This window comes from Uloborus diversus, chromosome 10, assembly GCF_026930045.1.
Source record: "Uloborus diversus isolate 005 chromosome 10, Udiv.v.3.1, whole genome shotgun sequence".
Classification (NCBI taxonomy): Eukaryota; Metazoa; Arthropoda; class Arachnida; order Araneae; family Uloboridae; genus Uloborus; species Uloborus diversus.
This window is the reverse complement of record NC_072740.1, coordinates 125,827,871-125,854,286: the sequence shown is the minus strand read 5'-3', so window position 1 is coordinate 125,854,286 and position 26,416 is coordinate 125,827,871. Positions and strand designations below refer to the sequence as shown.

Sequence of the window (26,416 nt, the reverse complement as noted above, 5' to 3'; positions counted from 1 at the left end):
CCTATTTTTTTTTTTTTTTTCAAAATTTTTTTATTTCATTCTTTTTAGTGTAAATGTAGGTATTTCAGAAATAATAAGAAGTTACCATCACGAAACTTCACCTTATTTTTTTTATAAAAATGCACCATACTAAAAAAAAAAAGAACTATGAACAAGCGTTAAACTTTAAGCGATTGGCACTAAAAACTTATCTTTCTTCCTCTCTGGAATTCATGTGTAGTTAATTTAACTATAACTATTTAAGTATTACGTTTTTCCTAACAAATTTTCATTTCACAGCATCTAAGTTGCTTATTATGCAATCCTGTATCTTCTTACTTAGCCCCGATCATCTGTTATTGGCATAGACGATAACGATAAAAATACTACTATCAGCAGGATAACCAAAATAAAATTATTTACGCCAAAAATGAGACGACAGCGCCAGATTCCCGATTATCGAAATATCCCCATGAAGAAACTTGATGCTTGCTTCAGAGAAGCCTTCATTCAAAATTATCATTACAATTACTATTAATGTTACTGTTGTATGGCACCAAACTTTCATAACAATGGGTTTTAAATTTAATCATTTAATAGGGAAATTGCATGAAATTTATTGTTTTTTGCCCATAACTTTTTTCTAAAGAACAAATATGGTCTAACAAAGTAATGGGACCTAAGTTGAGCCATCCCCTATCCATTAAAAAAACAATCATCAAAATCGGTTCACTAGGTGAGACGCTGTGAGTGGACAAACAAAAAAAAAACATACATACGGTATGAACTGATAACCGCCTCCTTTTTGAAGTGGGTTAAAAATTATCATTCTTACGAAGGAGGTAATATTTATACGAAGGGCCACGGGGAAGCATGATCATGGTCCACCATGCTCAAATTTCCCTCATTACGTTTTTGAGCTTGAAATCTCGAATCGTTTCCAAGTTAACCTCATTCTTCCCTATTAAAACTCACTCACTATGATGTTTCTGGCCTGAATAATATTTCTCTTGAATACTGTCTGTAATAACCTACGTGTTCCCATAGGTTAACCAGAGTTTTTTTTAGAAAAATGGATTTTGATCGTTCTTCCCCGTAGCCCTTCATATCCTCTCATAGCTGAATTTTTTCCGTAGATTTGAGCTTTAAAATTTTTGACGGCAGTAATAATTTTATTTGACACACAACCACACACAATAATTTAAAAATAATTTATAAATATTATTTAAATTGTTTAACAAAAATTTAAAATAATTTTTATCTTAAAAAGAAAAAAATTCTGCGGAATTCAAAAACTTTCTAAACACAAAAAAAATATTACTGAAAAAATAACATTAATATTTTGCTTTTGATTTAGGTCACCACTCATTTAAGGCGCAATAATTAATCAATCGAAACACAGTGCTGTCTTGAAAAGGCATGAAAATTGAATTGAAGACCTCGGTGCAAGATGGGAACGACTACACTTTCTGAAAACTTATAGGAACCACAAAAATGTTTAAAGAGCTTACTTCAAAAGATTTACATATTATATTTGACATTATGTTAGAATTTTCCAGTATGAAACCAATTTAACATATGATATTACCTATGTTTTACCTATGTTTAGTTAATTGTCGGATTTTATAATAATCTAAATAATACTGGCCTCTTTAAGAAAACTGCATCTTGTGACTGAAACACTTTAGTTTCAAAATAAAAGAACGAAATAGATACCTAACTTTTTTTTACTTTCTCTTAAAAAGTGATCTGCTTACAACTCTCTTTTTTTTTAAAGTATCTTATGGCATATTGAAAAGAAAGGGTCACGTTCTTATCCATAATAAAAGATAATACGAGGAGGGACACAAAAGAAACCGGACTAATGGTGCGATGCCAATCATAGATGTTGTAGAGTGTTCTCCAGCTAGATGGCTCAAGTAGAGACCTTCACAAACCAGCTGTGCAAGTGGTGTCAGTTTAGTTGATAATGTCTGATTGTAGTGTTGGTTTTCTCAGGTGTTGTTACTTTCCAAATGCGAACTCGTTATGGCAGATTTGAAAGAACAAACTGTAAACTTGAAATTTTGCTTCTTTCTTGAAAAGTCGGCAACGGAATAGCTTACCAAATGTTTCAACAAGCTTTCAAGAACGATGATGTGAGCCGTACGATATTTTTGGAGTGGTTTGGGCGCTTTAAACGTGGTAGCATGAGTGTTGAAGATCATGCTCGTTCTGAGCGCCCTTCAATGTCTCGAAATGATGAAAACGTTGAAAAAATCAGCCAAAAAATGAACGAGAGTCGTCGTTTTACGATTGACGAAACTTTGGAAGAAATAAGAATGAGTTGGTGCTCGCGCGGGGCGATCAGAAGAATGGTTCCTTCACCATGATAACACTCCCGTACACTTAGCCGTCACTATTAACCGCTACTTGACCTCTCAGGGGTGGCCAATCGTTCCTCGACCCCCGTATTCGGCTGACCTAGCCCCCTGTGATCTTTTTCTGTTCCAGAGGATGAAAAACACTCTGAAATCAAAGCGTTTTGATGATGTAGAGACTGTAAAAACTGCTTCGCAACGGGCACTGAACATGGTCAAAGCTAAAGAGTTCCAGTGGAGCTTCTAACAATTTTAAAAAAGAATTAACAAGTGTATTTCATCTAAGGGTGAACACTTTCAAAGAGACAAAAGAAATTTTGTGAATAAACTAATACGTAAATATTTTAGAACAAAAATCCGGTTACTTTTGGGTCCCCCCTCGTATACCCTGCATAACAAGAAAAATTGATGCACGTAAAAGGAGCAGTAAGAATGAAGCGAAATTTTACTTAAGTAAGGACAACATTGATAAACGAACTGATGTGTGCATCACATGACTTCCTTTTATTCCAATTTAATGTCATTTCCCCATTATTGGTAATTTTAATGTGATTCAATAGCTTACTCTCTAAATATCACCAACTGTGGCCAAATTGAAACCAGAATTTAAATTTAAAAAAAATATCGCCAAATTTGTCTCCAAGTTGGGACAAAACTTGGCGACCAAAAGACTGGGAATATAGCGCCAAGTGTCCGCCAAATGATAACACCACTTGAGTTTACATCGAAATTAACAATGATTTCCCCCCAAAAAGGAGCAAAAGACTCCTTTAGAAACACCCGAATGCAACCAAAAGGAGAGGTGCACAACTGAACCCCCATAGGAGTCTACGTACCAAACTTCAACTTTCTAGGACATACCGTTCTTGAGTTATGCGACATACATCTGCACATACGCACATACAGACGTCACGAGAAAACTCGTTGTAATTAATTCGGGAATCGTCAAAATGGATATTTCGCGTGTCTATATGTTCTTAGGCACTTATCCACGTGTGGTCGAGTTGAAAAAAAAAAAAAAAAAACTCAACATTCATTCTGGGGGTGAGCAAAATGGAAATTAAAGCCGATTTGTGTGAAATTTGTTTCGCGAATACAATACTTCATTTTTTATAAAAGGAAGTAAAAAAGAAATGATTACAAAAAGAAAGCAAAATGATCATTTATTGCATCAAAAAAATCAAATGAATGGAGGTTTTGTTCTGTTCTATTAATCACAACTGAGGGAGTTTGCATATTTTGTCGAATCTTATGTAAAGAAATGTTCTGCTTCGAGACAAAGATGCAAATCTCGTACGTCGAATATCTAAGCGCACACGTGTGTGTGGGCGGAGATTAGGGCGTTCCTTAAAAATGAACTTTTGGAATGTTTATGAGCACCCTCCCATTTTCGTTTATGCCTTGAACTTATGCCTTTACTTCTATAAAAAAATTTCAAAATTATTAAATGATTTTTAGGGGTTGACTTAGAGGTCGATGCTCGACAAGTCAATAAACAAAACAACAATGCTTTAAATGTTCTGCAAACTGGCATCAAGTTATGAGTTTACCTTTTCATACAAACAAACATCTAGGTAAATAAAATTAAAAAGTTACACTTTAATTAAAATCGAAAGGAGGTTTTTTTTTTTTAACTTTTTTTTTTATAAAAAGTTGTTTTAGAATGAGCTTCCGTCAAATGTAAGAAATAAAAGGGAAAAAATATTCTCTTCATTTTCTTCAGTTCACAGAGTCCATTCTGTTACGACCGTTTCAAAATAATATAAACAATTGAATTTTTAGAAATTCAATATCCCAAGTTGATAAAAAGTTGCTCCTGCAGATCCATATATACCGCAAAAATGTTTATTCAAATCAAAAAGTGTTTGAGTATGCCGCACGAGGTCTAAAGTTTTTTTTTTTTTTTTTTTTGTAGGAAGTAGTAATTCTTTTTTCTATATATTTTTATAAAATTGGCAAAACTTTTAAAAATATATTTCATGTTGACTGATGTAAGAAATGAAGTCAAACACTATTGTAAAATAAAAAATTTTTGCCCTTATGCAATATTTAGGTCTCCCGCATAATACCCAAAAATAAGGATTCTTTCAAGTTAAAATTTTCCTTATAAACTTATTAATTACATTGAGAGGAATAAAAAATGCTTCTAAAACAATTAATGCTGGTTCTCATGTAAAATGACATCCTGAATCCAAATATGAACACTGTTTTCCCCCATTACCCACCATTGTTTAGAAACAGAGCCGCCCCTCTTTTTTTTTTTCCAATTTTCAATAATTTTACTGCCTTTATTTAGATTTGGAGGGACAGAGAGCATTATATTAACCGTTAACATGCTTCTGGGGAGCTAGAGAGGTGAAAAGTTCAAAAGAATGAATATTTGCAGCAAGTTGGGGGAACTCATGGGGAATCTCCTCCCCCCCTCCTTCCCCTCATATTTAAAAAGTCATGAAAACAATTTTTTTTCCTTCTTTATTTTTCAATGTTCTTCGCCTATTTATTGATGTAAAACCAGAGCATCAGCTTCACTTGTATGAGCTCCGAATCCGGAAATATGTTCACTTTATAAAAAAATCGAAGAAAAAAAAATCTTAAGCATAAACCATTGTATACGAATCGCATAGCAGAACTTCAGTAAAAAGAAGCTTACATTCACACTCATATAATTACGATTGGAAATAAAATTGTGTTTATAATATAGAACTAATGAATATTTATATTTTCTATTGTGTATTGAATTTTCATGTTCAGTTCTTGCAATAATATTCTGCTAAAAAAGATTTTTTTTATTTACTTTTATTCGCTAAAAATATTATTTCAACTTTTTCATTTTCCTTTTGTAAATGTTGATTAAAAATTTGTTCCCTAATAATCTATTTTTATGTTATTGTATGAATAAAAAATGTTTGGATTTATTTTTTAACTATACTGTAAGAAAATATTTCTTCCTTAGCAGCATATTATTACAAGAATGGAACATGAAAATCAACACAAGAACCAAAAATACTAATATATTTAAATGCTATATTACAAATTCATTTGTTTCATTGTCAATCCTAATTATATCTGTGAATGTAAGTTTCTTTACTGGAGATCTTTGGTGCGATTCGTAAGCAACGGTTGACGTTTTCAAGAGTTTCTTTTATTTTATTTCATTTTATTTCTTCTATTTTCTTTACTGCAATTTTTATTCATCGTCTGCCAAATTTAGCTCATGTTTTATCATCAATTCTAAATAATAATTTTGAGTAAGAATGGCCAAAAAATAAACTTATGATCTAATACCCACAGGTGAAATACTTAGTTCTACTTGACTAGTTATGAGCACATCAGCCTGAAAGGATCTTAAATATTATAAATAATGGCGAAAATAGGCCAATATGATAGAAATGGGCTAAGGAAGGAGAAAATACCAATAAAACTAAGATCTGATAAGAAAGAGCAATCTCAGATCCTTAAGAAAGAAACCCTTCAGAAAATAAAACGCAACGAAAATTGCATTTTTTTTCCTCTTTGAACATTTTTTCCAAGAGAATCCACTGTTGGTGTTTCCGATAATTTAATTACAAACTTGACATTAACAATACAGCCGAACTCGCTTACAACGAGCTCTGATTTAACGAGAACCCAGATTCACAGAGGAAAGCAGAAGTACTTGGTAGGTACAATGTTAAGTCTATGGCAGCATAAGCGAACGAGCAAACCCCGCTTAAAGCGAGCAATATTTTTGTGATTCGAAAAATTTCTATTGACTTCCAGCTCAGCTTATCCTTTTTTGGAAAACTTTCTTTAAAATTCCAGAATCAAACAGTGTTAATGATAAATCTTAAATCCTGAGAACAAGCAATGACAAAACTTGTTTTAATTTGTGCAGTAAATTAACATATTAAAATTATACATGTGCGTGTATATGTATTCCTCAAAAACAATGACATAGGATAGAGACATTAAGACAATATAAAGCAAAGTAACTAACTTATTTGGCACTGAACAGTGATTAAAAAGAAAAAAACATCTATGACGAATTTTTATGATTTTTTCAGGAACTCGCCTTTTACGAGAACTCGGTTATAATGAGAAAATATCGCAGTTCTTTTGCGTTTGTTATAAGCAAGTTCGACTGTATAAGACAAACTTGCCCGTTACTGGTTGTGTGCCATAACTAATCATTTTCCCTAGCATAACTTCTGCGCATAGTTAGCCTGACTTAAAAAAATAAAAATAAAATCCTTGAAATTACAAACAAAATGAGTTTTAGAATCATTGTTTCGGTTTATGTTTGTTCTGTAACATTTTCAATGATTAGACCGATTTTTTTTAAGGCTGTACTAGAATGTTATACTCGATGTGTAACAGAATGACCAAAGTATTTTTTAAACCTTCATAAATTAGTTACTTACGAACCATTGATACTTGATTGTACGCAAATAAATCGAAAACCAAAACTTAAAAAAAAAAATAATAAAAAAATAATAATAATAATAATAATAATAAAAGCTAAATTGTGGCAGTAATATGACAAGAATTCAAAAGTGTAGGATACGATTTGCATTATTTTGGTTAGAATGAATAGTTAATGCATAGGTTTGTTGGCTTTAAATCTGCTTCGCTATTATCTAAAAACTAGCAGTACTCGCATAGCACTATATCCGTGGTAGCGTTAAAAAGGTAGTTACACTAAATCCGCTGTGACGTCTCGGAAGTTTGATTACACTTCCGGTAAGGTGAAATTGTCCGGAACTGTGATTTCAAGGAGGCCATGACCTGAAAATGACCTAATCACAATCGCTGTGATTTTACGCAAATCCAATAAGAGGGTAAGAACTCCAGTAGTAATGGGAATGTTTAAGAGAGCGATTGTTGATTTTTTTAATCCATAAATTTCAGCAAACAATACAACAACAAAAAGATTGTAAGACGTCAGGCTATACCTTTCCGATAATGACTCACGAAATTGTTTCAGAAATAAAAGTCTTTTTATTTTAAAAACTAACTTCTTGTTAATACGAGAAAATGCTCCAGTAATCGGCCCAGTGCTCGGTCGGCCCCAGTGTAGCCGCACGTTTCATTTTCATTACTCTTATGGGGTATGAGTGAATAAATTTAAACAAAATTTAATGCAAAACTTACAGCATAGCATTGTACTCACATTATCAATTATTTTCTGCGTTCTTGATGTCTTCGTAACATCTATGTTTATATTATTTTTCAAAGTGCAACCAGTTTGGATATGCATCACATGCAATACATTTTTTATTATTTATCTTGTACATCACTTACTAAAGTGGTATCATATACTGCGCAAATGGAAATTAAAGAATTGAAAACACTCGGGATAAATCGGATTTTTCGATAAAAGGAATTTTGAAAAAATGAGAACTTGGATTCTCCCCCCCCCCCCTCCTCTGGTGCAAAAAGGTTTCAGTATTAACTGTGTATGATGAGATAAAGACTGAATAAAAGAGTTGATAGAACTCATGATCGATAAAGAGTGAATTAATGATCAATATGATTGACATTTAACTGGCCCATGTTCATTAAAACGAAACTTCAACATGCGGACAATTTCATTTCAAAACAAAGAAAATAAAAATCTATTCAAAAAAGCACTTAAAAAATGGCGATCATAGGCACATCTAAAACAAAATTTAGCATTAAAAAAGGTTTTTTGTTGTGAACGAACTGAAGTAAGACGAAATATGTTGACAGGTCTATATTTTCAAGGCTTTTCTGGGTGGGGGGGGGGCAAAGGGTAGGAATTCAATGCATTTTATAGGAAAAAAGCATTAAATACAAGTAAAGATGCATAATTAAATTATGTTTTGAAAATCCAAAGGGTCAATCCCACCCCCCCTCTGGTTGCCCAAATGACGGGCCTGTGTGTGGGTAAATTGAAATTGAGAAATTGGGTATGTCCTTGAAGATAATCTTACAGCTTTCAACAAGAACATTAGTAAACAATGAATTAACTAAAATGGAGGTGGGTAGCAATGTAATTAAACTTTGAAATCCTGTTATTTTAAAATAAATTCAGCACAATTTTAAACAAGAAGTAAATTTTGATTTCTTTGTGAAGAAAACCCAACGAATTAAATATTTGGTTAGAAGCAGTAATAAGTAGTGGTACCAACGTTTGAAATAATTACTCTAGATAGAATACAGGTTTCTTGAAACCCCTTTAGTGATGCAAATAGTAGCAAAAGGAGCAATAGAAAGAAGAATCACATGTTTGACGTTCATTGAAATAATTTGAGCTAACGTAACTATTGAAATAAAACATCTTAATTCCTTATAATGGGAATGTTTATTTATTGCCGATTAAATACTATTTGCAATCAGATCATTTGTTTAATTAATTTCATCAACATATCATGATTTGATTAAAAAACCCGATAGAGTCCCCCCCCCCCCCCCAAAGTTGAGTATTAGAACTTATATTCTAAATGCAACGACGGAGTAAATTCACAACCTGATTTCAACTTTTCTTTTTCTTGGGGGGGGGGGGGGATTCTAAACTAGAATAAACATTAGCAGCAATAAAATGATGAAACGACTCTTTTTGTCAAAAACAGGTAAGGGGTCAATGCATAGTGACTAACGTAACATTCGCAGCTGATTTTCAAATTCTTTTTACTTACACCGGGAGTAAAAAAAAATGTGTTTTGGTTCAATATGCAGATTTAAAATGTACAAGGTGACTATTTTACATTTTCTACCAATAATTTGAAGCAAAATAAGCGCTGGCAGGTGTTTTTGCAATAAAAATGGCATCGTGACTAACGTAACATTTTTGCAATCCTGAGAAACAATGCTTATGTTACGAGGCAAATTTTTCTGAAACTTACGCAGGCATTTAAAATTGGCCGATATATTTGTAAGAGGTAAGCAATCCATTTTTAAAAAATGCACTACAGATTTATTACAGATGAATTTTTTTTGGGCCCTTAATTGTACTTTTACAAAAAACTGTGTGTGACTGACGTAAAGTGACTAACGTAACCATCGAATAAAAAGCAATGAATGCATATAAAAAACTTTTTGTAATTGATCTTTTGCTCTTATATTACTTTTACACTTTTTAGGAACCTTCTTTGTGTTGCATTTATGGTCCTTTCTTTACTTTTTTTCTATATTAGAGTAAGAAATTGAATGGAAGGATTCAGTTCAATTAACTCAATTTGAATGTGCGAAAAAATATAAAGAAATAAAAAAACTGCTTTTACAAGCTGAATACCATCATTTTGGGCTGATTAAATCTTAAATATCTCTCTTTTAAAAAATTAACTTTATGCAAATTGATAGTTTCACCGAATTCTAGTATTCTGCAGAAATACTAGTTATCGTCATAAGAAAATCCTAGTACTTTTTAATGGCATATTATTTTTTAAGGTTTACTGATTCATCGAACGAATAGTGTTGTGCATCCTTTTGAATTAAAATGTAATACTGAAAAAAAAATATTCGAACGTTTTTGCAGAATGCATTTTAATTCCAGATATCACCGCAAATGTTTGAATTTCTAAATGATCATTCTTGCATTTTCGGAAGTATATGGCAGCAGCGCTTATTGTCACTGTATCATGTGATATCTTCAAATGTTTTCCAACGAGCAGCCATTACTTCATTTTTATAATAGGTGGAGATGTATTTTCTAAAAAATAGAGACGTTCTCCTTTGTTAAGACTGCCTTTTTATTTTCTTAATTCTTTAGCTTGGATTCTTGTGTTGAATGCACATTCAGCAGAGTACTCATTTTGCTTTACTCACCTTTTTTCTTTTTTAATAATTCTTTAAATTGGAAGAACCTTTTTAAAGACTTTTAAAAAAGTATTTTTCTAAGTAAACAGAAGGTCTACAATGTGTAATATTACTGGTATTTTTCACCCTTTATATTTTTAATTAATATAGAATGCCTACATATTCAAAATTGTTCATGAAAATGTACATTAAATTAAATAAGTTTTAAATATTAGCAGTCATTTTTAAAATGTTACGTTAATCACATGCAAACTGTTACGTTAGTCACAGCTCAAATGTTAGTCACACTAATTATTTTTTATCTACTAATACTAAAATAAATATTTTGCACTTTTTAAGTAGATATGACACTGATGTAAGAAAATAAAAAGTCCTGGTTGGTTCAATCATCTGGTTTAGTTTTTAAGCAGAAAATAGTACATTTTCGTGACTAACGTAACGTAAACATTTTCAGTGAAATAACTAAACTAATTAAAATACTTATCTTAAAATGTATGCAAAAAGAACAGTCAATTTTATTAGGCCAACATCTAATCATTTAGAATAAAAAAAGTTCTTTCAAAAATTTGCAAAATTTTTTACATTACACAAGAAAACGTAGACGCATGTTTTTTGCACATGCTAAGCCTTTTCTACAACCTCGCACGTTTAGAGCCAGAAGAAAAACACCGAATGAAATTTTTGCAAACTGTTACTGGATTTATGTACTAGAAAGTATGCTGAATGAAATGATAGGTCACAATTAATGCTTTGTGGGAAAAAAATTCTGAGGTTGAAGTTGACATTTCTATGGAATGACCCTAAGGCACAAAATTTCAACATTTTCTTCAGAAAAAATAACGTTTGAAAATGAATTTCACTCAAAACAACCTAGCTGTCCGCTTTGTCAATACTTTATTTTAATTTGATGAATATCAGACAATACATAATAAGTATGTAGTCGACTACTAGGTATATCAACCAAACAGTATAGAACCAGTGGTCAATCTATCATGGCCGACTATTGGGAATGCATTCAGTACCCAATGGTCGGCCACCCCTTTAAAAATAATTGTGTCTAAGAAGGAATTCATTTTTTAAATGAAATGTTATCTTACACAATCCATTAAAACAAAAGTAAACGAAAATTTACAGAAAAACGAAAAAAAAGAAGGGTACTTTACATTTGAAGATGATGTGTTTTCTTAACAAAATCATAAGCAGAATCGTAAACTAGGATGATGGGTACACCAGTTAAAATAAAGTGACTCATTACTACTTAATAAAAAGTACCCACAACTTCACTGTTATTGGATGATAAATGGGCATAGGTAAGTGAATGTGGGAAAACATCATATCCGATTTTGAGTAAAACATATTCGATTTATGAGCAGTTTTTTGTCCTTGTAACCGACTACTGGAGCACTTACCCTATTTGACAGCGGCAGGTTTTCAGTCCGATACAGTTTTGCGGAAGTTTCTACTGAAGCATCGGCGTGAATGTTTAATAGCAATGCAGGAATAAAATGCATAGAATGGAACAAATTATTTTTTATTCTACAGTGACGATTAACACCCATGACTCATACATGATTATCAAAAGATTTGGCCAATTGTTTCTAGTGCCACTAACAGCAATATATTTTCAGATCAGATGCATTAAATTCAACCCACTTCGTTTAATGCTCAAAAATTATACTGCCCAATATGCCCGTGGCATGAGGTACGTAATATTTTATTCGAATATTCTAAAGTATTCTCAGTATCTGTCCTATACCTCATGGCCAAACTTTTAGAGCAATTAGCCCTATTATGTTTCTGTGGTGACAAAAATTAGTTTTTGCATGTGTTGTATGTAATTGAAAACATTTTTTTTAAGCTAACTGATAAGACAAACATAATTATTGCAAACCATCGTATGAATATTCAAGTAATTTTATGACAGTGTTTAAATTTTTTTTATTGAATTAAGAATTCTTTATTCATGCGAGTTAGCTCTAAGGCAGATGATGGTGCACTTGTGAGCACAACATCTAGTGGCACATGTGAAAAGCTCTCATATCCTCTCCGTTCTAGTATAATTATTATCGTAGGATATTGCAAGAGTTAAAAATGTAAATATTTATAATTATTATTTTCCTATAATTAGTTTGTAAATGTTTGTTAATTATTATTATTATTATTATTATTAAATATTTATTTTTATCACTAAATAGTTGGTCAAAAATTTAGTGTTATATAATACTTACAGGAAATAAAAAGTCATAAAATATTTTAATTTAATTAAAAACTGAAGTTTAAAATCAGTTTAAAAAACTCTACATGAAGTTTTAAAGTAATAGATAATAACAATAATGCTTACATAAAATAAAATATTCTTTGTACTATGTAGTCCTGTAAGGTTTTTTTTTGTGTCTATCCAGTGATCAGAGCAGACTACGAGACTAAAATTTGACAGTGAGCAGAAATATATTTGGGAAAGAATATTTTCTTATTGACTCAATTACTGAACAATTTAAACTAACACATGGTATAGGTTGCAAACCCTTCAAAATATTTGATATATACGTACAGTAAAACCCCTCCTAACGGACAGCCCTCAACTGCGGACACCCCTCTTATGCGGACAATTTTTAATTCCCCCATTCCAAGGCAAGTAACATTATTAAACCCCTGCCCTGCGGACACCCCTCTATTAAGGATAAAAAAAACACTATCCCGTTAGTGTCCACATTAGAGGAGTTTTACTGTATATGTTCAATATTAGAGTTTTCTTTAAAATGATGTGCTTGTCCTACACTTTTTATTAGCGTTAATATACGCCCAGCCTTGTTCACACGTGCCCCCCTATCGCGGCCCATGTGAACCATTTGAAGACATTTCAAAAAAAAAAAAAAAAAAAACTGAAATATATATTTTTTAAGTGTTAAAAACAATTCCATGACACAAATGAAAGACTATTAAATCATGAGGATATTTTTGCTTTGTGAAATGGATAATATTTTTGGAAAAATAAAGAAATGTAAAAAAAAAAAAAATTCACATGTGCCCTTTTTTTCCTACGCATAGGTTTTAGATTAAAGAGTTTTTTCGTTAAAATATAATGCTTGTCCTACATTTTTCAATCATGTTCATATGTGCTCAGAGCTTGCTCACGTGTGCCCCCTATAGGGGCACACGTGAGCAATTAAAGACATTTTTTAAAAAAATTCCATAAAGTATAGATTTTTTTTTTTTTTTTGAATCTGTAAGAACTCCAGGGGAAGAAAGAAAAGACTATTCAATCATGGGGACTTTTTGGCCATGAGAAATTGATACTTTTTGAGAAATAAAGAATTGAAAAAAAAGGTTCACATGTGCCTTTCTTTCCCCTACCTTTTAAAATTAATATTAGGAATGTTTTTATTTTGCAGTGTTTAATACAATTTGTAAAGTGGCAGGGCAAAGTGAAATAGTTCATTTCCTTTATTTATTCATTTACATTTCTTCATTTATTAATTCCCCTTTTTATTCATTCATTTAAATATGTTCTTATTCATTCACTATTTTATTCGCTCGTTAATTTTTTTCGTTCATTAATTGATTTATTTATTCAGTAATTTCATGAAAAATATTTTTAATAATCAAATACAAAATATTTTATTAGAAAAATACTTAATTTTTCAATTTGCCCCACACATGGGGCAAAGGGAAGTTTTTTTTTTTTTAATGGCACAAATTTACTGACAAAATTGCAAAATATTTCAGTGCAAATTTCGTTACAAAACAGATTGGTCTTTCTTTATGTACTGTTACGTTCAAACAAATTTCCAATTTGTTCATTTTGAAAAAGGTAAATTATATTTCATTTTGCACCACCTTCCTCTACATCACAAGTGCAAGACGAAACAAGTTTCCGATTTTTTTTTCAGCAGTAAGTAAGTTGTCCTTTTGTTATAGTGTGTGTATAATGCACTTCTCACTTATGTATGCAACAAATACAATTAAAATAAGCAATTTTAATGCGTATATAATGCTTTCAAAGAAAACTGTTTATCGTAGTAGATGCATGCATAGTGTGCTATTTTTTAAATTAATATACTATTTAAAAATGTTCGTGCAAGTAAAAGATTTATTAAAATATGTATAACTGACAACATTGAAAGATGAAAATTAGGGAGCTTTATGCGTGAAATTAGGGAGACCTTGTATGTATTAATTCAGAGACAAGGGCTTTTTTAAATAACTTTAAAATATGAAAATTGCTAACATATTTCTAACATTATTTACATTTCTTACATAGTTGTAATATTATTCAAAAATTAATAAGCTTTTAAATTATAAATTACTGATATAATGCAATAACACTAAATGCAATAAAATATTAAATAATCAATTGCATTTATTATTTGCACTAATGCTTTGAAAAATTTAACTTGATGCTGTTTCAATAGAGATTAAAAATAGATTAGTTATATAGTTAATTTAAGAGATTTAATTTTTTATCGTTTCTTTACATCATGTGCATACTTTAGTAAATACTAAGCATTATCCATCTTACTTTACTTTAGCAAGCTCTCAACTGTATAATGATAGCTTGATTCAACTCAAGGAACTTTTTTTTATTATTAAAATAAATTTCAAGTAATGAATAAAATGAAAAAAAAAATTAATATAGGATTAACATTTCGAATAATAAATGTGTGTTTTCAATTTATTACTAATAAAAAAAACAATTCAAAATATAAACAAGGAGTATCCTCCACTCAAAATTTAACCTCATCTTTTCAGCAGTTTATACCCCTTTAAAAAAACAGAATAACAGAAATGTTCAAACACTTCTAGCAATAAATACATTTTTGGAGTAACTTAATTGGGATTATATATATATATTTTTTTTTGTTTCAAATTACTTAAAACATGCTACATTATGTAATTGTACATTTTTTCAAAAGGTTGTTTCTAGTATTCAATGGAACATTTTAACCTTATCTATTCAGGATCTCACGCTGGCAAAAACAGAAAATCATTTCAGTATTGCATCAAGTAAATTTTCAAGTAAGTTTAGTAAATTTTGTGAAAATTTCAAGTGACTTATTTTGAAAGTTTAACTTTTAAATGAAATTAAAATACTTTTTTTATCAACCCTTATTGTGTTGCATATCACAGACAAGCTCTTGAAAAGTGCTTTAAAATTGTATTTATTCTAGCCTTCTAGTTTTAATTAGGAAAGATTTTTGGTCATTTTGAAAACAAGGTCATCAGGGTTTTTAGAGTTATTTTTGCAATTTCTGCAACGCTGTATTATCCAGACAGGTGCTTATATGTACAATAAAATATATTTGGTGAATCGTAAATTCAGAGCACCAACAGATGACTTTGAGCTGTTTTCAATTTATTTGTGAAAACAGTGTTTAAAACTAATTAAGTAGTGTAATTAATAAATAAAAACACACCGAAATAAACGGTAAACAGGATGTTTACTTTCCAAGTGTCGCCAAGCACGAAAAAGTGTGCCAAATCAAAGATAAAAAACACTTAGAAAATTTTAAATTTTACAAAATTTAAAATTTTACCTAACCTTGATGTGATATTTTTAGTTGCTTTATGATTGTAGTAATTATTGAATGAACAAAAGAAACAGTAAGAGCATAATATATATATATATATAAGGTCAACAATATTTTTACACAAGAAAATTACTTTACTTAGAAAGCATTTACTTAATGAAAGTCAAACTCATAAATTTAGTGCACCAAAAGAGGACTTTCAGTTGTGGGGAAAACATAAAGCAATCAATAAATTCAACAATGAAAATAATTTCATCACTAAATAAGTCCACATTCAAACAAACAGTAAGCAGTAGGTTAACACCCCACTAGTTTCTAGGCAAAATCAAATCACACAAAATCGAAGGCACAAAGCATTTGTTAAAAAAAACTTCTACATTTAAACTCTTATCTTGATATATTTTTTTAATTCCGTTATTGCAAACACCATTAAAGTCACGATAAAAGCTTAATAGGGTCAACGTGGTATATGAGCCTCCGATAACCTTTTACACGTAACCTTCTACAAAAATTAAAGAAACAGAAAATTTATGTTATTAGTCTAAAATAAAGCTACATACAAAAAGTAAAACATTTTAAGACAATACCTGAAGCACAAAAAAAAAAAAAATGTATTTGCCTCTGTTTTTACGAATTTCTTGCTTTATCACACCCTGATCTCCTTCCACGTGTTGAAACTACAGAACGAACAATGGCAGCTCCAGTAGCGAATGTCGGCGCTGCGCAGTAAGTTAACTATGACTCTGACGTCACTCTAATGTAAAACTTTTCGCTAAATATCTTGTGGCGAAGCTATTTCATAAAAATACATATCCACATTTTTTTTTTTCATCAAGAATAAATATTTCAAAAACAGTTTACCCTTTATTTATTCAAAAGAAATAACGGTATTGATTTTATCAATAAAAATCAGGCTTCACTTCAAGAGCCAACCACGTTGAAGCAATCTTCGCTTCAAAACAACTAAGAAATAAATTAGCAGTGAATAAAGTGCAGCATAACCTCATTTATCCGGCTGGAGTTTTGGATTAACCAGATGAAATTTGTTGACAAATTTTAAAAAATGCTTATTTACAAAGGTAATAATTTAAAACTATAACAACAAGAACGTAACATTTGATACGCCAAAGGGTAATCTAACAAACACTTAAACTCTTACCTTGCAGAAATATAATAAATTCCTGTATGATTGAAACAATTTATAAAGTTATGATAAAACTTAACAGGGAGGGTTAACTTGGTAGGTCATTTTCCGATCCTACACAAATCATTACAGAAACAGGGAATTTCGATCTAAAATAAAGCTACATACTAATAATTAAAACATTTTAGAACAATACCTTAAGCATTCAAGACGTTGTATTTCCCTCTATTTTTACGGATTACGAGCTCTTTCACACCCTGATCTCCGCCACACGCGTTGAAGCTGCAGGACGAACAATATGGCTACCCCCAATGGCGAATGTCGTCTCTGCGCAGTAACGTAATAATAACTCTGACGTCACTCTAATCCAAAATTTTTCGCCAAATGACAAAATATTTTGAAATTGAAATATTTCATAAAAAAAATCGCGCCAATACTTTCCAACAACCTATCCTACTTGTTTAAAGTGTACTCGTTTCGTTGCTTAAGTGAAAGTAAATATTTTTAAAACAGTTAAAACTTTATTTGTTTTCCGAAATTAGGGTAGGGGAGTCGGAGTTGGGTTGATTTTGGGGCAAAGGAGTCGGAGTCGGGAGTCGAAGGTTTAAAATTTCAAGAGTCGGAGAGTCAAAGAGTCTGTCATTTTCCCTCAAAATCCGAAACTCTGCCAGTGTTTGCGGAGTCGGAATCGGAGTTGGAGTCGGTCATTTTCTCTCAAAGTCTGCAACTCTGCCGGTGCTTGTGGATTCGGAGTCGCGTTCATTTTACGTCAAAGACCACAACTCTGCAAGTGCTTGCGGAGTCGGAGTTGAACTGATTTTGGGGAAAAAGAGACGGTGTCGAAGAGACTCTAAAATTCCCGAAATCGGAGTCGGTAATTTTTCCTCCGACTCCGCAGCCCTGGAATAAAGTTCAGCATAACCTCGTTTACCCGGCACGCGTTAATCCGGATTTTTGGATAATCCGGATCAAATTTGTAAACAAATTTCAAAAATTGCATCTTTGCATAGAAAATACTTTAAAACTATGACCACACGAACTAAACTAGAAGTTTGCCAAACATTCGCCTTTTTTTTTGATTGAATGTAAAGATCCTGTATGGATTGTACAGCTTATATAATGCAATCTAACAAACATATTCAATCAAACACCACACTTTTTGAAACAGAAGACAGTGAACCAATAGTTTTAATGAGAAAATATTTTTTATGTATTTTTAAAATAGATTTATTTTTTAATCTTTTGTAAACAATTATATGTAATTTTCTTAGTGTTTTTCGTAGTCTGCTTGCTTAAGGTTTTTTTTTTTTTTTTTTTTTTGCCTGTTGCTCATATTACCCGGATTCTCGATTCTCGAATTGCTTTCAGTCTGTACTGCATTTAAAACACAACAAGAACTTCTTACAGAACTAATAAAGCCTACTTCCCCGTAAACATTTTTTTTTTACTCGTCTTCAGCTCCATTTATTTTCTTATGTTCTTTTTGTCAGCTAAAGCCGCGATTTTAAAACAAAGCAGTCCTTAACAAGGGGGTACCCATCTTCCCAAGAGTGAGCCCCCCCCCCCCCGTCCTTAAAAAAACGGTGAAACTAGCTCCCTTAAAATCATGCCCCCTACCAGTTGAGCACTCCTTCCTTGTCAAGCATATCTTCAATTTATCAGAAATCACGATTCCAACTAGTGTCAAAAAATAGGTTAATAAATGAAATAACAAGACATCATTCTAGAAAAGTGAATAAGACCGAAAAAGTTACAGAAAAATATCAGAATTAAAATCATCTTTTCATTGAGATACATATATTTCTTTTTATTTAGTGAAATTAATGTCGTTTCCAAGTTAAGGCTACAAAGCATAATGATTTTTTTTTTCGTTAATAACCTTTTAACACTTTTACCTCTTTTTCTTCCCTTTAAAAAAAGAGAGAAGAAATTCCGTTTCAAAATACCATATAATTCTAGACCAAATGAATAAGCATACATCTAACAGCATTCAAACTAAATGTTCATTCCTAACTATAAAAGATAATTAGGATCAAACTAATTGTGTTAACACATGCGTTCTTGCCCCCCCCCCCCAAACAACAAGGCCTTCAAGGAAGAGGAAAATGCATCTGAAAACACCTCCCTAAAAATTTTAATATACAATTGGCGCCATGACTCCCCACCCCCCAACTGCAGTTGGGTGCCCCTGTTTCACAATAATTTTTGTGCCTTTAAATAGCACAGAGAAAGTGTTTTCAATGATAAATCTTCTATTTTTCATGAATAAATAAGCTCGATTTTTAAGGTAATAATCAAATAGTGCAGAATGTAAAAGAAATCAATCATTATTCCGTTATAAATTTTAAGGGAGGCATGAAATTAAAAAATGAAAGTAAAAAAATGAAAGTCAAAAAGACAAGTCCTTTTTTTTCTCTTCTTCAGAGAAGGTGCAACAATTTGCATTTTTGTAAGAGTCAACTTCGGTATTCAGTGTAGACAGTTTTTAAATGTATTTAATGTAGTCGGCACAATCACTCATTAGAGCCACAGTGGACTTTAATTAGAAGGTGTAGTTATTAACCCTTTAAAAGTGATTGTTTGTAAAACAATTGGTTTTGGGTTTAATAATGCAGCACATCCCTGTATATCTAGTTTAAAATGAAACATAATGCATTCCCACGTTTACTTACATAGTAAGTGAAAATGGTTTTGCGATCCTTTCATTTTAAACTAGATAGGGCCAGCGATTGAGCACTTAGGTGAAATTTCATCTTCAGAAATTTAAAATATCTTATAAAACAATAGTATTTGGTATATTAAAAACTTCATTATGTATTTGCGCAACTATTGAGGAAAAACAGAAAGAACTTTTATGATTTAGCTTCAGGTTTTTAGCGGAATTGTTGATTATGGGTCTAATGATGTAGCATGCCCCTGCATATCTAACTTTAAATGAGACATGATGCATTCCCATGACCACTTGGCTGCTGACTGAAAAAGGATGATACACATGTTTCATTTTAAACTAGGTGGGGCTGTCTGACAAGTGAATGAATACCTGAGCACATTCTCATTTTCAGAAATTTATAACATCGTTAAAAAATGCAATGTTTGGGACATGGCATTTAAAACATTTTTATCGATGTGTACAATTATTGAAAGAAAAAATATGAAACGTTTACGATTCTACGTCAGGCTTGTTGAGCAATCTCGATTGCTTATTGTTCTCATTTGACATTTTTTGATGTTCCGTTCCTTTTTCAGCTTGGACAAGGGCCTCTGCAGCACCACCGCCCGCCGTCCTCCAGGCGCGGCTGTCCCCCGGTCTTGAGCTATCCGCTTCTCCTGGTCGGAGGCGTCCATATACTACGCACACACGCATACACACACACGCGCGCGTACACACACAGCACTGCATACACAACACGCACACACATGCATACATACACACACACGCGCGCACCCACACACATGCGCCTGCACAAACACACACGCGCATTCGTACACACACACGCTCGTGACTGCGAAAAACATAATTTGAATTCAAGATGCCAAAAATTCAAATTAATATTTTTAATTTTTGTTCTTCTTTTTTTTTGAGGGGAGGAGGAATGATGTTTTTAAGGGGGGAGGGTATAAAAAAAGTACAACCCAGTAAATGAACATCCATAACCAGTGAACAAGCACAACACTTTCTGGTCGTTTCCTTTTTGGAATTGTATAGAATTATGTTGTTGTTGACGATTTATCAAAGAAAAAAACTTTTGACGCCTTATTTTTTATAACAAATTACGACCTTACATTCACTATGAGGTGCTTGTTCACAAGTTGGTCTACCTCAGTAGTACCCAACCTGGGGGCGATAAATTCGTGAGGGGGCGATCAGTATTGAAAAGATAAAATAATAATAATAAAAAGTCAGCGAATATCGAAAATTTAAAACGTATACGATACCACATTGTAAACAGAAGTTTTGGGGCTCGGTACAAATGACTTTTACGCCCCCCCCCCCGTATTGTTTACCCCCATACGTCCCTACATATATTTCGCCTCTCATTTTAAAAATCTCGGGTCCCCTTCACGCTCGGAATCGGGGCAATAGGTGTCCCTTCTTCCCCACTTTACGAATGTATTTCTTCTTTTATACATAAAATTAAATTCGTTTTTTTCTTTTTTTTCTATTTTTTTTAAAATCGAAAATAAATGCTTATTTTAAAGCAACGAATACTTGCATAGAGACAATTTCTGTTTGTTTACTTATTTATTTTTTTAATCTATTACAGGAACTGTGCGATTACTTAGGAAAATTATTAGTTAAATATTGCAGGAACAGATAGTTTCAATTTCTTTGCTGTTTTGAAGTTATTGTAAGTAATTTTCAAAATACTAGATTTCAAGTTAAAGTGAAATTTTCAAAAATGATGGCAAAACGGTGCGTCATATAAACATAAGTGTAATACCAAAATTTTGCAAAACAAGGAGAGCAACTCTTCACTTTCACTGATTTTTTTCTGTAGAAAACGTTAAGAAAAGCAACGCTGTCCTTTTAAAAAATGTTTCAAACAGTTCAAATGATCAATTTTGACTGAAACATTTTTGATCTATCTACTCATAACTAAAATTTTAATGTTATCATTTTTCATTTCCATGAAAAGTCCGTGTTGTCCAAATTTTTAGACTCGATTCAACTGAAATCATGATTTTTATTTTAGAGGAATTTGAAATAAATTTAGAAGAGGTTTTTTCTTTCCTTTTCTTGAATGAAACAAATTAAATTCTCCAATGTCATTAAGTTTATCTGAATTTTGTAGCCCCCCCCCCTCCCTTCTTTTTTTTTATTTACTTCACAGCAAAAATGCATGATCCCTTCTACTTGATTTCATTCACGTTCTATCGTTTGGTTACAATCGTTCAGGATGATTTTAACTCATAATTTTTCGATTTCTAAACAACCCCACTCATTTTTAAATTGTTGGGAAATGGTTTTTAGAATTAGTATTTCTTAATTTCGGGTGCATATACGATACTTTAGGAATTTTTCTTCAGTTCTATGGTAGCAAATGCAGTACCTGCAAATGCATTGGAATTGTATTTGCTAGCATAGAACTGAAGAAAAAAAAAACTGTAAAGTATCGTATATGCACCCAAAATTAAAAAGTAATTATTCTAAAAACTATTTTTAATGAATTAGTATCTTGATTTGAAGTGCTCCTGCCACATAAGGTGACTTTAATTCATGTGAGAAGTGTGGTGCAAAATAAGTAATATTAATAAAAGTATTGCAACCATAAACTCGAAAATAAAATTTATAAATATTTTAAAATCCGTAATTTTATTTTATAGATTCACAAAATGTCTTTTTTTTATTATTTCTTCTTTTTTTTGAATGTAATATTAACTATGTAGGAGATGTGAGATTTCAAGGACTTCAAATCAGCATTCAACCGCTTTCAAATGAAACAGAATGACTAGATTATACACTTTAACTATGTAAAGTAGAGTGATCATATTTTTTAAAACAACCTCGTCAGACCCAAGACCTTTCAATGTCAATTCTGGATGGAAGGCTCTTAATGTATTAATTTGTTCTAAACACACACAAAAATACGGAAAAAGTGCTTAAAACTTCATCTTAAAATTTGTGCCTTCTGGAAGAGCGACTCTAAATTATAATAATGTTCTAAATCAGAAACAGGAAGATTTGAGTGTGAAATCGATAAACACACGAGGAAAAACACAACATTTAAGGAATTAGACTGCATGTTTAATAATTTTCTACTTCAAAAATTATTAAAAAGAGAGACACTTTTGCATGCGCATGATGTAATTTTCTTTTTTTTCACAAATGTTATCTTCATTTGACTGCAAACAACAAGCAATGAAAATCTGTTAATAAACACCATTTTTTTTAATACTGTCATCGACTAATCAGGAAATTAATTAATACTATGAAGCAATGACACATTTTATTTACATTGTTTTTTTTTTTCTAAGTGTTGTTTAGTGTCGCATACATGCGATACTGGGACTGAGGAGGATAATAAGTAGAAAACCAGGGATGCCCACCTAAGGAGGGGGAGGGGGGGGGGGGGTCATGGCACAGACTGCACCATTGAAAGTTTTAGGGAGATGTTTTGTGAGGTATGTTCTCTTTTTTTTTGGGGGGGGGGGGGTATCGCCTTTGCTCTTGGAGGGATGGACACCCGTGGCAAAACCGATATTATAAGCCGAAGATTTCTACAATTTCGTTTGAAATCATTCTTCATTAAAAACATGAAGTGGGGAAAAGTAGTCACATGGTTCAAAGCTAATCTAATGACTGTACTTAAAGTGTTAACAATATTTGTTTAGCCTGATTGAAAACAGCCTATTATTTTAAATATGTTTATTAATTTTAATGTTTTAAAAGTGGAAAATATTATTATTATTAATTTTTTTTTTAATTTGCAATTTAAAGGAGAAAATAACAAAATGAGATCAAACACTTATTTCTGTCAAAAAACGGACAGCTTTGCGTTTCATTACAAAATTCAACTATGACTCAAACTTAAACTGCAGAAAGATTGCGAGATTTATGCTTTTGAACCCTTAACTGATGAAGTGGGGTGTCACACACAAAAAAAAAAAAAAAAAATTGATTTTTACATTAAAAAGTTTTGTAATATTTACGAAAATGACTTCATACGTATATGTACTTCATTTACAGTACTTTTTTCAGTTGTATTTAAAAAGATAAATGCTGCTACAGAAATCATTTGACATTTTCAAACTTTAATTTTCGAAATTTTCCGGTACTCACAAAAAATATAATGTTGGGGTTGAATTCACTCCCTATTCATCACTTACGTTACAATAATATTCCCCCACATGTTAAGGGTTAATCACAAAAATTATATGATGGAGGGGAATGTGGGGCAAAGTGAAATGGTTAAGACGACTGAGTTTTTTCAAGATGAACGAATCGGAAATTTGTTTTGAAAATTACAGTACATAAAGAAAATTATATTTTATAATAAAACTTGCGTTGAAACAGTATTTTTTATTTTTGGCAGTAAATTTGAGTCTTCAAAAAAAAAAAAAGTAGAAAATTCACTTTTTTTTCCATGGGCCAAAGTGAAAAATAAAATATTTTTCTGTTGAAATATTTTCTATTCATTTATAAAGCACACTTTTGATGAAAAGAATCAGTAAATTAAGGGTTGAATGAGTAAATGAGAAGATAATGAAACAATAAACGAATAATTAAATGATTAAATCAGTTAATATGTGAAGAAAAATAAATGAGCGAGAAAAATAATGAATGAATAAGAACATAAGTGAATGAATAAATAAATAAGTGAATTATTTAATGAAGGAATGTAAATGAATTAATTAATAAATGAAAACATAAGAGATTTATATTAAATGATTGAGTGAGTAAATGAAACACACTAATTAACTTTGCCCCATATCTACTTCACTAATTGCACAACTTATTTAAAATACAATTAAGTTTGATATTAACTAAATTAATACTTCATTGAATATCAGGAGGTCTCAATTACAATTTAAAATGTTAATAACAAGAGCTTTATCATTTTTTAGTAACAAAAATAATTTTTGACTTACAACGAAATATTACAATATTAGTGTCAATATTTTAAAATTGCCTGTATTACTAAATGCTTTAATCTTCGGCAGTACTTTTTTCCTGGTTGGAATAGACTGCATATGCTGCTATATAGTTAAAATAATACCAGATAAGTGGTACTAAAAACAGAGAAAATATTTCACCATTTCACTTTGCCCCATGTTCCCCTACACTGTCAAATAAAATAATCAAGGGCTGATGTCCTTAAACAACAGGAACCCCATCGGAATGAAAATCTAAGAGGAGAAATCTTTTAATGAAGAGAATAAATTTCCATGGGAATTGAGTGATGACACGTAATAAATGTGCGCAGTAAAATAAAGGTGCATCGTAAAGTAAATGACCGCAGTCGATAAAATATTGAGAAAAAATGATAAAAGCAAATGAAAAGTCATCGCAGAAAAACTAAAGAAATCTAACCGACTACAACCTTTCACGGTAACTTGAATCCGCACTCACTCAAACTCAGTAAATCAAATTGAGTAACTCAGTTTTGTGCTCTTTAATCGAAAATGAGATAATGTTAACTCGCAAAGAAAATTCGAAATAACTCGAGGTTGTTTCAGGCCGGTACTCCCCCCCCCCCCCCGTCGGAAGTGAAAACCCTTTATGTAAGAAATCCTTTTAATCAAGAAAATAAAGTTACATTGGAAACAAATGTGCGTTACAAAGTAAATGACCACGGCTGAAATATAGTTGGAAAAAATGATAAAATGCAATGAAAAGTCACCCCCCAAAAAAACAAATAAAGTTAAACAATTCAACCGACTGCAACTCTCTCCCAAATGAGTGAGTCAGTTTTGCGCTCTTAAACCACAAAAATCACATGATGTAAACTGGCTTATAAATATAAAATAACGCAAAGGGCTGGTGCTCATAAATCACAGGGAATCCCCATCGAAATGAAAACATTTTAAGAATTATTCAGATATTTTTATTATCGTATAAGATATCTCTTTCAATCAAGAAAATAAAGTGCAATTCGAAATAAATAATAGCCACATAAATGTGCGCCGCGAAGAAAATGACCAGAAATAATAATGGGAAAAATGATAGAAGGCAATCAAACTCACCTCAGAAAAACTAAAACAAGTAAAGAATCCAAGCGACTGCAATTCTCTCCAACGTGACTTTAATCCGCGATCCCGTCTGGGGAGCAAAGATGCCCATTCCTTTTAGAATGCATCTGCGAGGTAAACAAACACGCGAGATTGACCATAGGAAGAGCGTGCCGTCTGCGCAGGCGCGCGCTTGGCGCACGCGCGCGACTTTTTACTTCTACTGACGGAGTGCAGGAGTCACTTGGTTTACTTAAGAGGCTGGGGCCCGCGATGGTATTTTTTAACTGGATGAACCAATAGGCTGCTCCAAAATAATGTTATGTCGGGAATGGCTGAAAGTGGCTGGCCCGAACTCTTTTTTCAGCAAAATATTATCTCACGAGGGGAATTCTTAATTTCTCTCGTCAAAAAATTTTCTTTTAGATTTTTACCGAATGAATAAAAAATCAATTCCCCCTTTTCGAAACCCTGAACAGAAATTCGATATTCGCTAAACTAATAATTAAAAATGAATAAATGTAATAAAAAATTTCATTTGATAATTTTGATAACTTTTCCAATTAAATGACATATTTTTTTTCCAACCAAAATGGGTAAATAAATTTAACTGTCCATTGAAAGTATTTTCTAAGTGGAGCAGTAAACTTTTTTTTAAAAAAAAATTCAATATGTATTTCAAATAGGGGTTTTAAATTTTATCATGCCTCTAAATAGGACATTATGAATTTAATTAATCTAATGCAGCACATTTTCTTTACTTTTGTTGATAAAGCTTAATAGTTACTGAAATTATGCAATAATGTTATAAAATTCTTGACACTAATGTTCCTAAGACTGACTTCAGGAAACAGATAACTTGTACAGCAAAAGACTACTTGGGTGGGGGGGGGGGGGAGTGTTTTGCAGTTTCAAAAAAGTGATTTTTTCTTTTGCATTTCGTCTTGTAGTTAAACATTTCAAAAATATATTCCCAA

At 31.7% G+C, this 26,416-nt stretch overlaps 1 protein-coding gene across 1 annotated transcript in view; it reads right to left on the bottom strand.

Moving 5' to 3' along the window:
- Window positions 1-25,569, bottom strand: part of LOC129231403 (CD109 antigen-like) — a 311,980-nt gene extending 286,411 nt beyond the window's left edge. The window contains exon 1 of the mRNA XM_054865708.1: window positions 25,455-25,569. The gene's annotated coding sequence lies outside the window, so the exon portion shown is untranslated. The remainder of the gene's footprint in view (window positions 1-25,454) is intronic.
- Between the last annotated feature and the right edge of the window lie 847 nt (window positions 25,570-26,416).